Genomic DNA, 13,813 nt, shown 5'->3' with positions numbered 1-13,813 from the left:
GAGAAGAAGAACAGCAATTCTAGAAACAGAAAATCAACCACTTTCTGAAAGGTAGGACTGGCGGAGAAGTGAATGCAAAGCGACGGGAAGATAGACTGCAGGGGGAGGGGCCGGCTCCCGGCAAATGGGGGAGCAACGGAGCACAAAATCAGGACTTTTAAAAGTCTGTTCTGCTGAGGGACATCACTCCAGAAGCTAAACCAGGGTGAAGCCCATGCAGGGTCAGTGTGGCCTCAGGTCCCGCAGGGTCACAGAAGGATCTGGGGTGTCTGAGTGTCACAGAGCTTATAGGTATTAGAACGGGGAAGCTGGCTACAGAGACAGAGCCAAGGAATGAGCTCTCAGCTAGGGGTTACATTGAACCAGTCACAGGCTGGGTGAGCACGGAGCACACCCGGAGGCCAGGGAGATGGGAGTAATTGGGCGCTGTTCTCTGAGGGCACACTGAGGAGCAGGGCCCTGAGCTCTGGCTCCTCCGGGCGGGAGACTGGGAGGCTGACATTTTCATTCCCATCCTCCAGAACTCTACAGAAAGCATTGAGGGAACAAAAGCTCCTGAAAGCAAACCCGAACTGATTACTCAGCCTAACCCCTGGTAAGGGCGGTGAAATTCCGCCTGGGGCAAAGACACTTGAGAATCACTACGACAGGCCCCTCCCCCAGAAGATCAACAAGAAATCCAGCCAGGACCAAGTTCACCTACCATGGAGTACAGGTTCAATACCAAGGAGAGCGGCAAAATTCCAGAGGAGGAGAAAGCAAAGCACGGAATTCATGGCTTTCACCCAATGATTCTTCAGTCTTCCAGTTAATATAATTTTTTTTCTTTTTCAATTTTTTTTCTTCTTCTGCTAATTTTTTTAACGTTTACCCTTTTCTTTTTTAACGTTTTTTAACTAGTTTATCTAATTATATTTTTTACTTTTTTTTTCTTTTTTACATTTTTTCTTTATTCATTTTCTTTTTTTTAGTTGTTTCCCTTTTTTCTCTGAACCTCTTTTTATACCCTTTCTCCCCACCAATTTAGGATCTCTTCTGATTTGGTTAAAGTGTATTTTCCTGGTGTCTTTGCCACCCTTTTAGTATTTTACTTGCTTGTTCATATACTCTTATCTGGACAAAATGACAAGGCCAAAAAATTCACCACAAAAAAAAAGAACAAGAGGCAATACCAAAGGCTAGGGACCTAATCATTACAGACATTGGTAATATGTCAGATCTAGAGTTCAGAATGACGATTCTCATGGTTCTAGCCAGGCTCGAAAAAGGCATGGGAAGATATTAGAGAAACCCTCTAGGGAGATATAAAATCCCTTTCTGGAGAAATAAAAGAACTAAAATCTAACCAAGTTGAAATTAATAAAGCGATTAATGAGGTGCAATCCAAAATAGAGGTTCTCACTGCTAGGATAAATGAGGCAGGAGAAAGACTTAGCGATATAGAAGACCAAATGACAGAGAATAAAGAAGCTGAGCAAAAGAGTGACAAACAGCTACTGGACCATGAGGGGAGAATTCGAGAGATAAGTGACACCAAAAGACGAAACAACATTAGAATAATTGGGATTCCAGAAGAAGAAGAAAGAGAGAGGGGAGCAGAAGTTATATTGGAGAAAATTGTTGGAGAGAATTTCCCTAATATGGCAAAGGGAACAAGCATCAAAACCCAGGAGGATCAGAGAACGCCACTCAAAATCAACAAGAATAGGTCCACCCCAAAACCTAATAGTAAAACTTACAAGTCTTAGCAACAAAGAGAAAACCCTGAAAGCAGCCCAGGAAAAGAAGTCTGTAACATACAATGGTAAAAGTATTAGATTGGCAGCAGACTTAGCCACAGAGACCTGGCAGGCCAGAAAGAGCTGGCATGATATATTCAGAGCACTAAAGGAGAAAAACATGCAGCCAAGAATACTATATCCAGCTAGGCTATCATTGAAAATAGAAGGAGAGATTAAAAGCTTCCAGGACAAACAAAAACTGACGGAATTTGCAAACAACAAACCAGCTCTACAGGAAATATTGAAAGAGGTCCTCTAAGCAAAGAGACACCCTAAAAGTAGTAGATCAGAAAGGAACAGAGACAACATACAGTAACAGTCACCTTACAGGCAATACAATGCCACTAAATTTTATCTCTCAATAGTTACCCTGAATGTTAATGGGCTAAATGCCCCAATCAAAAGACACAGGGTATCAGAATGGATAAAAAAACAAAACCCATCTATATGTTGCCTACAAGAAACTCATCTTAAACCTGAAGACACCTCCAGATTTAAAGTGAGGGGGTGGAAAATAATTTACCATGCTGATGGACATCAGAAGAAAGCAGGGGTGGCAATCCTTATATCAGATCAATTAGATTTTAAGCCAAAGACTATAATAAGAGATGAGGAAGGACACTATATCGTACTCAAAGGATCTGTCCAACAAGGAGTTTTAACAATTTTAAATATCTATGCCCCTAACGTGGGAACAGCCAACTGTATAAACCAATTAATAACAAAATCAAAGAAACACATCGACAATCATACAATAATAGTAGGGGACTTTAACACTCCCCTCACTGAAATGGACAGATCATCCAAGCAAAAGATCACCAAGGAAATAAAGGCTTTAAATGACACACTGGATCAGATGGACATCACAGATATATTCAGAACATTTCATCCCAAAGCAACAGAATACACATTCTTCTCTAGTGCACATGGGACATTCTCCAGAATAGATCGCATCCTGGGTCACAAATCAGGTCTCAACTGGTATCAAAAGATTGGGACCATTCCCTGCATATTTTCAGACCACAATGCTCTGAAGCTAGAACTCAATCACAAGAGGAAATTTGGAAAGAACCCAAGTACATGGAGACTAAACAGCATCCTTCTAAAGAATGAATGGGTCAACCAGGAAATTAAAGAAGAATTGAAAAAATTCATGGAAACAAATGATAATGAAAACACAACAGTTCAAAATCTGTGGGAAACAACAAAGGCAGACCTGAGAGGAAAATATATAGTGGTACAAGCCTTTCTCAAGAAACAAGAAAGGTCTCAAGTACACAACCTAACCCTACACCTAAAGGAGCTGGAGAAAGAACAAGAAAGAAACCCTAAACCCAGCAGGAGAAGAGAAATCATAAAGATCAGAGCAGAAATCAATGAAATAGAAACAACAACAACAACAAAAAAACTATAGAACAAATCAATGAAACTAGGAGCTGGTTCATTCAAAGAATTAATAAGATTGATAAACCCCTAGCCAGACTTATCAAAAAGAAAAGAGAAAGGACCCAAATCAATAAAATTATGAATGAAAGAGGAGAGATCACAACTAACATCAAAGAAATACAGACAATTATAAGAACATACTATGAGCAACTCTACGCCAACAAATTTGACAATTTGGAAGAAATGGATGCATTCCTAGAGACATATAAACTACCACAACTGAACCAGGAAGAAATAGAAAACCTGAACAGACCCATAACCAGTAAGGAGATTGAAACAGTCATAAAAAATCTCCAAACAAACAAAAGCCCAGGGCCAGATGGCTTCCTGGGGGATTCTACCAAACATTTAAAGAAGAACTAATTCCTATTCTCCTGAAACTGTTCAAAAAAATAGAAATGGAAGGAAAACTTCCAAACTCATTTTATGAGGTCAGCATCACTTTGATCCCAAAATCAGACAAGGATCCCTTCAAAAAAGAGAACTACAGACCAATATCCTTGATGAACACAGTTGCGAAAATACTCACCAAAATACTAGCCAATAGGATCAAAAATACATTAAAAGGATTATTCACCACGACCAAGTGGGATTTATTCCAGGGCTGCAAGGTTGGTTCAACATCTGCAAATCAATCAATGTGGTACAATACATTAATAAAAGAAAGAACAAGAACCATATGATACTCTCAATAGATGCTGAAAAAGCATTTGACAAAGTACAGCATCCCTTCCTGATCAAAACTCTTCAAAGTGTAGGGATAGAGGGCACATACCTCAATATCATCAAAGCCATATGAAAAACCCACCACAAATATCATTCTCAATGGAGAAAAACTGAAAGCTTTTCTGCCAAGGTCAGGAACACGGCAGGGATGTCCATTATCACCACTGCTATTCAACATAGTACTAGAAGTCCTAGCCTCAGCAATCAGATAACAAAAGGAAATTAAAGGCATCCAAATCAGCAAAGAAGAAGTCAAACTATCTCTCTTTGCAGATGATATGATACTATATGTGGATAACCCAAAACTCCACTCCAAAACTGCTAGAACTTGTACGGGAATTCGGTAGAGTGTCAGGATATAAAATCCATGCACAGAAATCGGTTGCATTTCTCTACACCAACAACAAGACAGAAGAAAGAGAAATTCAGGAGTCAATCCCATTTACAATTGCACCCAAAACTATAAGATATCTAGGAATAAACCTAACCAAAGAGGCTAAGAATCTATACACAGAAAACTATAAAGTAGTCATGAAAGAAATTGAGGAAGACACAAAGAAATGGAAAAATGTTCCATGCTCCTGGATTGGAAGAATAAATATTGTGAAAATGTCTATGCTACCTAAAGCAATCTACACATTTAATGCAATTCCTATCAAAGTACCATCCATTTTTTTTCAAAGAAATGGAACAAATAATCCTAAAATTTATATGGAACCAGAAAAGACTTCAAATAGCCAAAGGAATATTGAAAAAGAAAGCCAAAGTTGGTGGCATCACAATTCAGGAGTTCAAGCTCTATTACAAAGCTCTCATCATTAAGACAGCATGGTACTGGCACAAAAACAGACACATAGATCAATGGAACAGAATAGAGAGCCCAGAAATAGCCCCTCAACGCTATGGTCAACTAATCTTCGACAAAGCAGGGAAGAATGTCCAATGGAAAAAAGACAGCCTCTTCAATAAATGGTATTGGGAAAATTGGACAGCCACCTGCAGAAAAATAAAATTGGACCATTTCCTTTACACCACACATGAAAATAGACTCAAAATGGATGAAGGACCTCAATGTGAGAAAGGAATCCATCAAAATCCCTGAGGAGAACACAGGCAGCAACCTGTTCGACCTCAGCCACAGCAACATCTTCCTAGGAACATCGCCAAAGGCAAGGGAAGGAAGGGCAAAAAATGAACTATTGGGATTTTATCAAGATCAAAAGCTTTTGCACAGCAAAGGAAACAGTTCACAAAACCAAAAGACAACTGACAGAATGGGAGAAGATATTTGCAAATGACATATCAGATAAAGGGCTAGTGTCCAAAATCTATAAAGAACTTAGCAAACTCAACACCCAAAGAACAAATAATCCAATCAAGAAATGGGCAGAGGGCATGAACAGACATTTCTGCAAAGAAGACATCCAGATGGCCATCAGACACATGAAAGAGTGCTCCATATCACTCGGCATCAGGGAAAAACAAATCAAAACCACAATGAGATATCACCTCACACCAGTCAGAATGGCTAAAATTAACAAGTCAGGAAATGACAGATGCTGGTGAGGATGTGGAGAAATGAGAAACCTCCTACACTGTTGTTGGGAATGCAATCTGGTGCAACCACTCTGGAAAACAGCATGGAAGTTCCTCAAAATGTTCAAAATAGAGCTACTTTATGACCCAGCAATTGCACTACTGGGTATTTACCCTAAAGATACAAACGTAGTGATCCAAAGGGGCACGTGCACCCGAATGTTTATAGCAGCAATGTCTACAATAGCCAAACTATGGAAAGAACCTAGATGTCCATCAACAGATGAATGGATAAAGAAGATGTGGTATATTTACACAATGGAATACTATGCAGCCATCAAAAGAAATGAAATCTTGCCATTTGCGACGATGTGGATGGAACTAGAGGGTATCATGCTTAGCGAAGTAAGTCAATCAGAGAAAGACAACTATCATATGATCTCCCTGATATGAGGAAGTGGAGATGAAACATGGGGGGTTAAGGGGGTAGGAGAAGAATAAATAAAACAAGGTGGGATTGGGAGGGAGACAAACCATAAGTGACTCTTAATCTCACAAAACAAACTGAGGGTTGCTGGGAGGAGGGGGGCTGGGAAAGGGGGATGGGGTTATGGACATTGTGGAGGGTATGTGCTAAGGTGAGTGCTGTGAAGTGTGTAAACCTGGCGATTCACAGACCTGTACTCCTGGGGATAAAAATATATTATATGTTTATAAAAAATAAAGAAATTTAAAAAATAAATAAATAATAAAAATAACCTAGAATGCAAAAAGAGTGTATGCGTGGAAATATAGATGAAACAATCTGAAAATATTCAAAAACAAATAATAATAATAATTAAAAAATAAAACTATGTAATATCTACAAAGTGTAATCTTCAGAAGCAATTGTCCATCCTAAGGATTTGCAATTTTGTTTAATTTTCTATCTAAATATAAAACTGATCTATTTGTTTAGAAGGGAAATATGAAATCAGTAAAATTTTTGAGTGCGGTAATCATGAACCTTATTAAACATAATGTTATAGAAGTGGAATTGTCTATTTTGCTGCTTAAATAAATGAAATTTAAACAAATTTATTTTTGTGTAAAATTTTACAATTTGAGTAACAGGAAATATATTCATCTGCATGCAAAATACAATTTAGTTTTTTAAAATATTAGGTTCCTATTAATTTATAAAATTTATTTTGATTATCACTAAAGTGTCCTATTTGTGTAGACATATTAATTTGTAATATGATTAATTGTGGGTGTTAGTCTCACTTCTAGTTCTATGTTAACCTTGTGATTCCTCTGCTGATTCAAGAAATTGGGGGAATCTCTAAGTTCAATAGATAATTCTGGAAAGATCACAAAGTCAAGTCACACAAACAGGCTTATGTAAGAATACTTACAACCTCTGCCCCAATGCTTTTATCTTTTCCTTTGTGTGACAGCCCAAACCTCTTGCTTTGTAGCCAGGAAATGGATTGACTTTTAGATCTGGTGTTGTGCACTCACCAAGCCCATTTTCCTGCCTGCAGCTATGCCCACTCTTGCCAATCTGTCCAAAATTCTTGTGACATTTTCCTTGTGGGCCCATTGCAGTACATACATGTGTGTTCCTCACTCATCCCATGACCATGTTCTTGGCCTTCTTACCGTAACACATGGCATGACAATCCAGAACATGTAATCTTCCTCCTATTACAACCATAGTTTCCTAGTTACTCTTATATCTTGATTTCTCACGTCTTGATTCACCTGTTTCTACCTTTTGTTTTTTTATATATAGAAAGATAAATGTGTATGTATGTGTGTGTGTGTGTGTATACACACACACACACACACACACGTCAACTGTAGGAATTTTTGGCACAAAGAAAAATGAAAGAGAGAGAGAGTGTGTGTGTGCATGTGGCTTATGCATTTGGACTCTGTTATTTGGGGGGTTTATTTGTTTTAGAAGTGCCTACTGTAAAGTTGTATTCTCATTTTTCTAATTTAATTTGAATGCTGGAACATTTTTAAGTTGAGAGTTCTTTTTTAATTCAGTTCAGCAGGTACTTATTAAGAAATCTATGCTTTATTATATTCATAAGGAAATATATATTTCTGGGAAATATATTTCTTTAAATGATCAATTCTACTTGTCTTTGAAGGCATCTAATGGGGTCACTTGTTCCTCAAAGTCTAGCATGCCATCCTGTAGGAAAGCAGGCCAAGGAGCAGTACTCAACTTTTGCCTGCTCTTAAGTAACAGTTTTAAATCATTTTAGCTCCTAGCTAAATCCAAGCACAACTTTTTTCATGCCTGTGATGAGGAAAGAAGTCCCTCTAAAGCCACAATTCCCCTGGGGCAGTGGGCCTTTGTTTTCATAGTTCTTCACCTAAATGAATTTCAAAAGAGGCAAGCTCTAATGCAGAATTATCTATTAGAAAGAAAAAAATTGGTTTGGGGTTTGAACTCTGAAAATGTTAATGGAGTTCATAAGCTAGCATTTAAAAATTACTTACAATTCCTTTATATACCACCATAAATACAAAAAAATGGTGAATAACTTATTTTTGACAAATAAAGTAATGAGTTGCATCTGTACCTTCTATCTGATGATAACTGGAATTAATTTATTAATATTCCCAATTCAAAACTCGGACTCAAATCAGATGACTGTGAATGTGACTTATTTATTCATTTTGAAGAAAGTATGAAAAGAACCATAAAAAATAGATAATTTCACTTATAGACCCCTTTTCTGTTCAAACAAATTGCTTTCGATTTGGAAACTTGACTTTATTCTTTATATTATTGAATACTATTAGCTGGCTTAGTATTTCATTGTGTCTGCTTAAGAATAACAAAATCACCTAAAACCATAGAATGATTGGTCATTGTTTACTTAATTCAAATGTATTTCTTAACTATTCTTTCTGGGAATATGTTTCCTATCTGTGGATATATTTTCTACTGATTGGTTGATTAAATTTGTAACAAGACAGGCTTCTTTAGTTTACAGTCAATTGTTCAATTAAATTCTAAGATGCAAATCCTCTACAAGGAAAGGCATTCTAACAGGTTTCCCTCCTTGAATCAATATGCGGTCATCCACTATTTTTTAGTCACAGTGTGTTCTAACTGAAGAATGTTTTCTTTGAAACCAACTTGTCCCCATACTTCCAGAAAAAATATCTTTATAAAAAGATACTTGTAAGATTTTAAAAATACTTATTTTAGTATACATTTTCCACTATCTTTCATTTCCATAATATTGCATTTGAAATCAAATGCTAATTTTTTTAAAAGTTTATTTTTAATGTATTTCATATAGCATATTATTTCATCCAAAATATTAATAGCTTTAACATAAACTCTTATTTTTAAGATTTTATTTATTTACTTGACAGAGAGAGAGACAGCAAGAGAAGAAACAAAGGCAGGGGGAGTGAGAGAGGGAGAAGCAGGCTTCCTGCCAAGCAGAGAGCCCAATGCAGGGCTTGATCCCAGAACCCCGGGACCATGACCTGAGCCAAAGGCAGATGCTTTAATGGCTGAGCTACCCAGGCACTCCTCAACATATACTTTTTACAATTGTTTTATAGTGCTTACAAGTAACAAGGAATTTAGAATTTATGAATATTTTCATTTTTATATTTAAAGAGGGATTAGATTTAAGGATGGGTGTTATAGGGTGAGGGAGAAAAATTTTAAAACCTATAGTTATTGCTAAGAAGATATAAATATACATATCGTTGGGAGGAAGGACATTTTTTAGATTTCATATTTTCTTTTCTAACGTAAAGCCTGAAATAACCCCATTAAGATTAAAACAGAAATTAGCTGTATTTATTTTTATCACATCTGGCAATCTGAACATCTCTTTCATTCATTCCATATAAATTTGTCAAATACCTTCCAGGTAGTATTCTAGGCACTAAGATATATGAGTGAACAAAACAAAAATCCCTACTCTTGTGGATATTGTATTCTCAAAGATGAGGACAAACAAAAACAGGGAACATAATAAACAAGTAAATTATATAGTATCTTAGAAGTTAGTGAATTAAAAAAAAATAAAGAAATATTATAAGGAGAATCAGAAGTATTATGGTAGGGGCAGTGTATTAGTCTGTTCAGGCTGCCATTACAAAATAATGTAAACTTGGTGGCTTAAATAAGAGAAATTATTCTTATAGTTCTAGAGGCTGGGGATCCCCAAATCTAGGTGCTAGCCAATTGGATTTAATTCCTAGTGAGAATTCTCCTTCTGGCTTGCAGTTGCAGCCTTCTCACTGTGTCGTCTTGTGGCAGAGAAAGAGGAAGTGAATGCTCTGGTATCTCTTCTTAAGAGGACACTAATTCTATCAGATAAGAGCCCCACCCTTATGACCTCATTAAATGGGTTAATTACTTCCTATTTCCAACATAGTTGGAACAAATGTATTAAAAGATAAGACAGAATATCAATCTTCTAGTGAGTTTCTCTCCATTTCTCTCAGGATGAAAGCCCAAGTCATATATGATTTTGTCCTATCAGTCTCTCTCCAAAGTCATCTTCTACCATTCTCCCTAAAGCTCACTTTTCTCCTGACTCAGTGATCTTCTAATGTTCCTACATATAATATTTCTAATACCTTTGTACAAGTTTTCCTTTTATCTGACATGGTTTCCCCTAGATATTGGCATAACTAAATCCATATCTCTTTTAAAAACTTCACTCAAATGTGTGTTCCTAATAAGACTTATCCTGACTCTATTTAAAATTGCAACCTGCTTGATATGGACTGAACTGTGTGCAAATTGTGTCCAAAGTTTTTATGTTGAAGATCTAACCCCCAGTGTAACTATATTTGGAGATGGGGCCTCTAAGGACAGCAGATAGGCAACTGGATATATGAGGATGGAGTTTGAGAGGCTTAGAATAAAAATATAAATTGGAAATTTATTGGCATATAAATTTCATTTAAAACAATAAGACTGCATGTCATCTCCAAGGATATGAATGCAAAAAAGAGAAGAGAAGAGTATTGAAATTGGAGCATTCGGATAGTAAGAAACTGGAGAAGAGGAAAAATACAAAGGATACAGAAGATAACTAGCAATTTAGTTAAAAAAGAAAGCCAAGACAATGTTATATCCTGGAAGAGGAAAGAATAAAATTAATCATGGAAGAGGAAATAATTACCTGTGTCAAATGTTACTGATATATGAAGTCTGATGAGGATTGAGAATTAATCTTCAATCTTAGCAGCATAGAGGTCATTGGTTGCCTTGACAACAGTAACTTTAGTAAAATAATAACTAAGATCTCACCAGAATGGGCTCAAGACAGAAGAGGTCATTCACCACAATGAAGTGGGATTCATCCTAGGGATGTAAGGTGGTTCAATATTTAAATCAAGCAATGGGATATATCACATTGACAAGAGAAAGAATAAAAATCCTATGATCATCTCAATAGATGCAGAAAAGGATTTTGACAAAGCACAACATCCATTCATGGTAAAAACACAACAGGCAGGTATAGAAAGACCATACTTCAACATAATAAAGCCCATGTATGAAAAACCAACAACTAACATCATACCTAATAATGAAAACTGGGAGCCTTTCTCTAAGATCAGGAACCAAGACAAGGATGTCCACTTCCACCACTTTTATTTATCACAGTACTGGAATTCCTAGCCAAAACAATCAGACAAGAAAAATTAACAAAAGCTAACCAAATTGGTAAGACAGAAGTAAAACTCACTATTTGCAGATAACATGATATTATATAGAGAAAACACTGAAGACTCCACAAACAAATAAACAAACAACCTAGAACCATAAATTAATTCAATGAAGTCACAGGACATAAAATTAATATACAGAAACTGTTGCATTTCTGTGTTGGTAACGAAGTACATAAAGAGCATTTAAGAAAATAATTCCCTTTATAGTTACATCAAAATTAATAAAATACCTAGAAATAAAGATATCCAAGGAGGTGAGAGACCTATACATTGAAAACTATAAAACACTGATGAAAGAAATTAAAGATGACCCAAACAAATAAAAAGATATTCTTGCTCATGGATTGGAAGAACAGGTTTTGTTAAAATGTCCATATATCCAAAGCAATCTACAGACTTCAGGTAATCCCTATCAAAAATATCAGTAGCATTTTTCACAAAAATATAACAAATAATACTAAAATTTGTATGTAACAAGACCCCGAATAGCCAAAGCAATCTTGAGGGAAAAAAAAAAAAGAGCAAAGTTGGAGGTATCACATTCCTAGATTCCAATATATACTGCAAAGCTGTAGTAAAACAGCATGGTATTGGTATAGAAATAGACACAGAACAATCAAACATAATAGAGAACCCAAAAATAAATTCCATACATATATAGTCAATTATTCTACAACAAAGGAGGCAAGAATATTCAATGGGGAAAAGACAGTCTCTTCAATAAGTGGTGCTGGAGAAAGTGGGTAGCTATATGCAAAAGGTTAAAACTGCACTACTTTCTTACACTATATGTAAAAATAAACTCAAAATAGATTAAAGGCCTAAATGTGAGATTTGAAGTCATAAAATTCCTAAAAGAAAACATAAGCAGTCATTTCTTTTGACATCAGCCACAGCAACATTTTTCTAGATCTGTCTCCAAAGGCAAGGAAAACAATAGCAAAATTAGACTATTGGGATTGCACCAAAATAAAAAGCTTTTGCACAGTGAAGGAAACATTTACAAAACAAAAATACAATCTACTAAATGGGAGAAGATATTTGTAAATGATTTATCTGGTAAGGAGTCAATACCCAAAATATATAAAGAACAACTCAACACCAAAAAAACCCAATAGTCTGATTTTAAAATGTGCAAAGGACTTGAGGCACATGGGTGGCTCAGTGGGTTAAAGCCTCTGTCTTCAGCTCAGGTCATGATCCCAGGGTCCTGGGATCGAGCCCCGCATTGGGCCCTCTGCTCATCGAGGAGCCTGCTTCTTCTGCTCTCTCTCTCTCTCTGCCTGCCTGTTTGCCTACTTGTGATCTCTGTCAAATAAATAAATAAAATCTTTAAATAAATAAATAAATAAAATGGACAAAGGACTTGAATAGGCATTTTTCCAAAGAAGATATACAGATGATCAACAATCACATGGAAAGATGTTCAATATCACTAATCATTCAGGGAAATACAAATCAAAACCACAGGGAGATACACACCTGTCAAAATGGTTAGTATCCAGTAAACAATCAATAACAAGTGTTGGCAATGATGTAGAGAAAAGTGAAGCTTTGTGCACTGTTGGTAGGAATACATTGGAATACATTGGTGCCACTGTGGAAAACAGTATGGAGGTTCCTCAAAAAGTTAAAAATAGAATCACCATATGAATGAGAAATTCCACTACTAGCTATCTACCCAAAGGAAAATAAAACACTAATTTGAAAAGATACATGTATTTATTGCAGCATTATTTATAATAGGCAAGACAGGGAAGCAACCAAAGTGTCCATTAATAGATGATTAGATAAAGAAGATATGCTACATATAAACAATAGAATAAAAAAGCCATAAGAAAGAATGAGATCATGCTATTTACAACAACACGGATGGACCTAGAGAGTATAATGCTAAGTGAAGTAAGTTAGTCAGAGAAAGACAAAAACTATATGATTTCACTCATATGTGGAATTTAAGAAACAAAACAAACATAAAAAAGGAGATTAAAAAAAAAAAAACAGACACTTAAATACTGAGAATAAACTGATGATTGCTAGAGGGGAAATAGTTGTGTTGGGGGGTGGGGGAGTAAAAAGATAAAGGAAATCAAGACTACGCTTATCTTGATGAGCACTGAGTAATGCATAAAATTTTTGAATCATTATATTGTATACCTAAAACTAATATATCACTGTATATTAATTCAATTTTTCAAAAAAGAGAGAATGAAAGAAAATATAGATGGCTCTCTTAAGAAATTTTGTTGCAGTGTGCCTGGGTGGCTCAGTGGGTTAAGCCCCTGCCTTCAGCTCAGGTGATGATCTCAGGGGTCCTGGGATCGAGCCCCGCATTGGGCTCTCTGTTTGGCAGGGAGCCTGCTTCCCTCTCTCTCTCTCGCTCTGCCTGCCTCTCTGCCTACTTGTGATCTCTCTCTGTCAAATAAATAAAATCTTAAAAAAAAAAGAAAGAAATTTTGTTGCAAAATGAAGTAAACAAATCATATTTTGAGGGGCGCCTGGGTGGCTCAGTGGGTTAAAGCCTCTGCCTTCGGCTCAGGTCGTGATCCCAGGGTCCTGGGATCGAGCCCCACATCAGGCTCTCTGCTCCATGGGGAGCCTGCTTCCTC

The 13,813-nt window shown here is 36.4% G+C and overlaps 1 protein-coding gene across 3 annotated transcripts in view; it reads left to right on the top strand.

Moving 5' to 3' along the window:
* The window catches only part of CNTN5 (contactin 5), a 1,319,804-nt gene that overhangs the window by 1,226,873 nt on the left and 79,118 nt on the right, over positions 1-13,813 (top strand). The window lies entirely within an intron of this gene.

Source organism: Lontra canadensis, unplaced genomic scaffold (genome assembly GCF_010015895.1).
Source record: "Lontra canadensis isolate GAN:19392208 unplaced genomic scaffold, GSC_riverotter_1.0 scaffold7, whole genome shotgun sequence".
In the NCBI taxonomy this organism is placed as follows: Eukaryota; Metazoa; Chordata; class Mammalia; order Carnivora; family Mustelidae; genus Lontra; species Lontra canadensis.
Note: the sequence above shows the minus strand (reverse complement) of the source record. Positions and strands in the feature narration are given on the sequence as shown.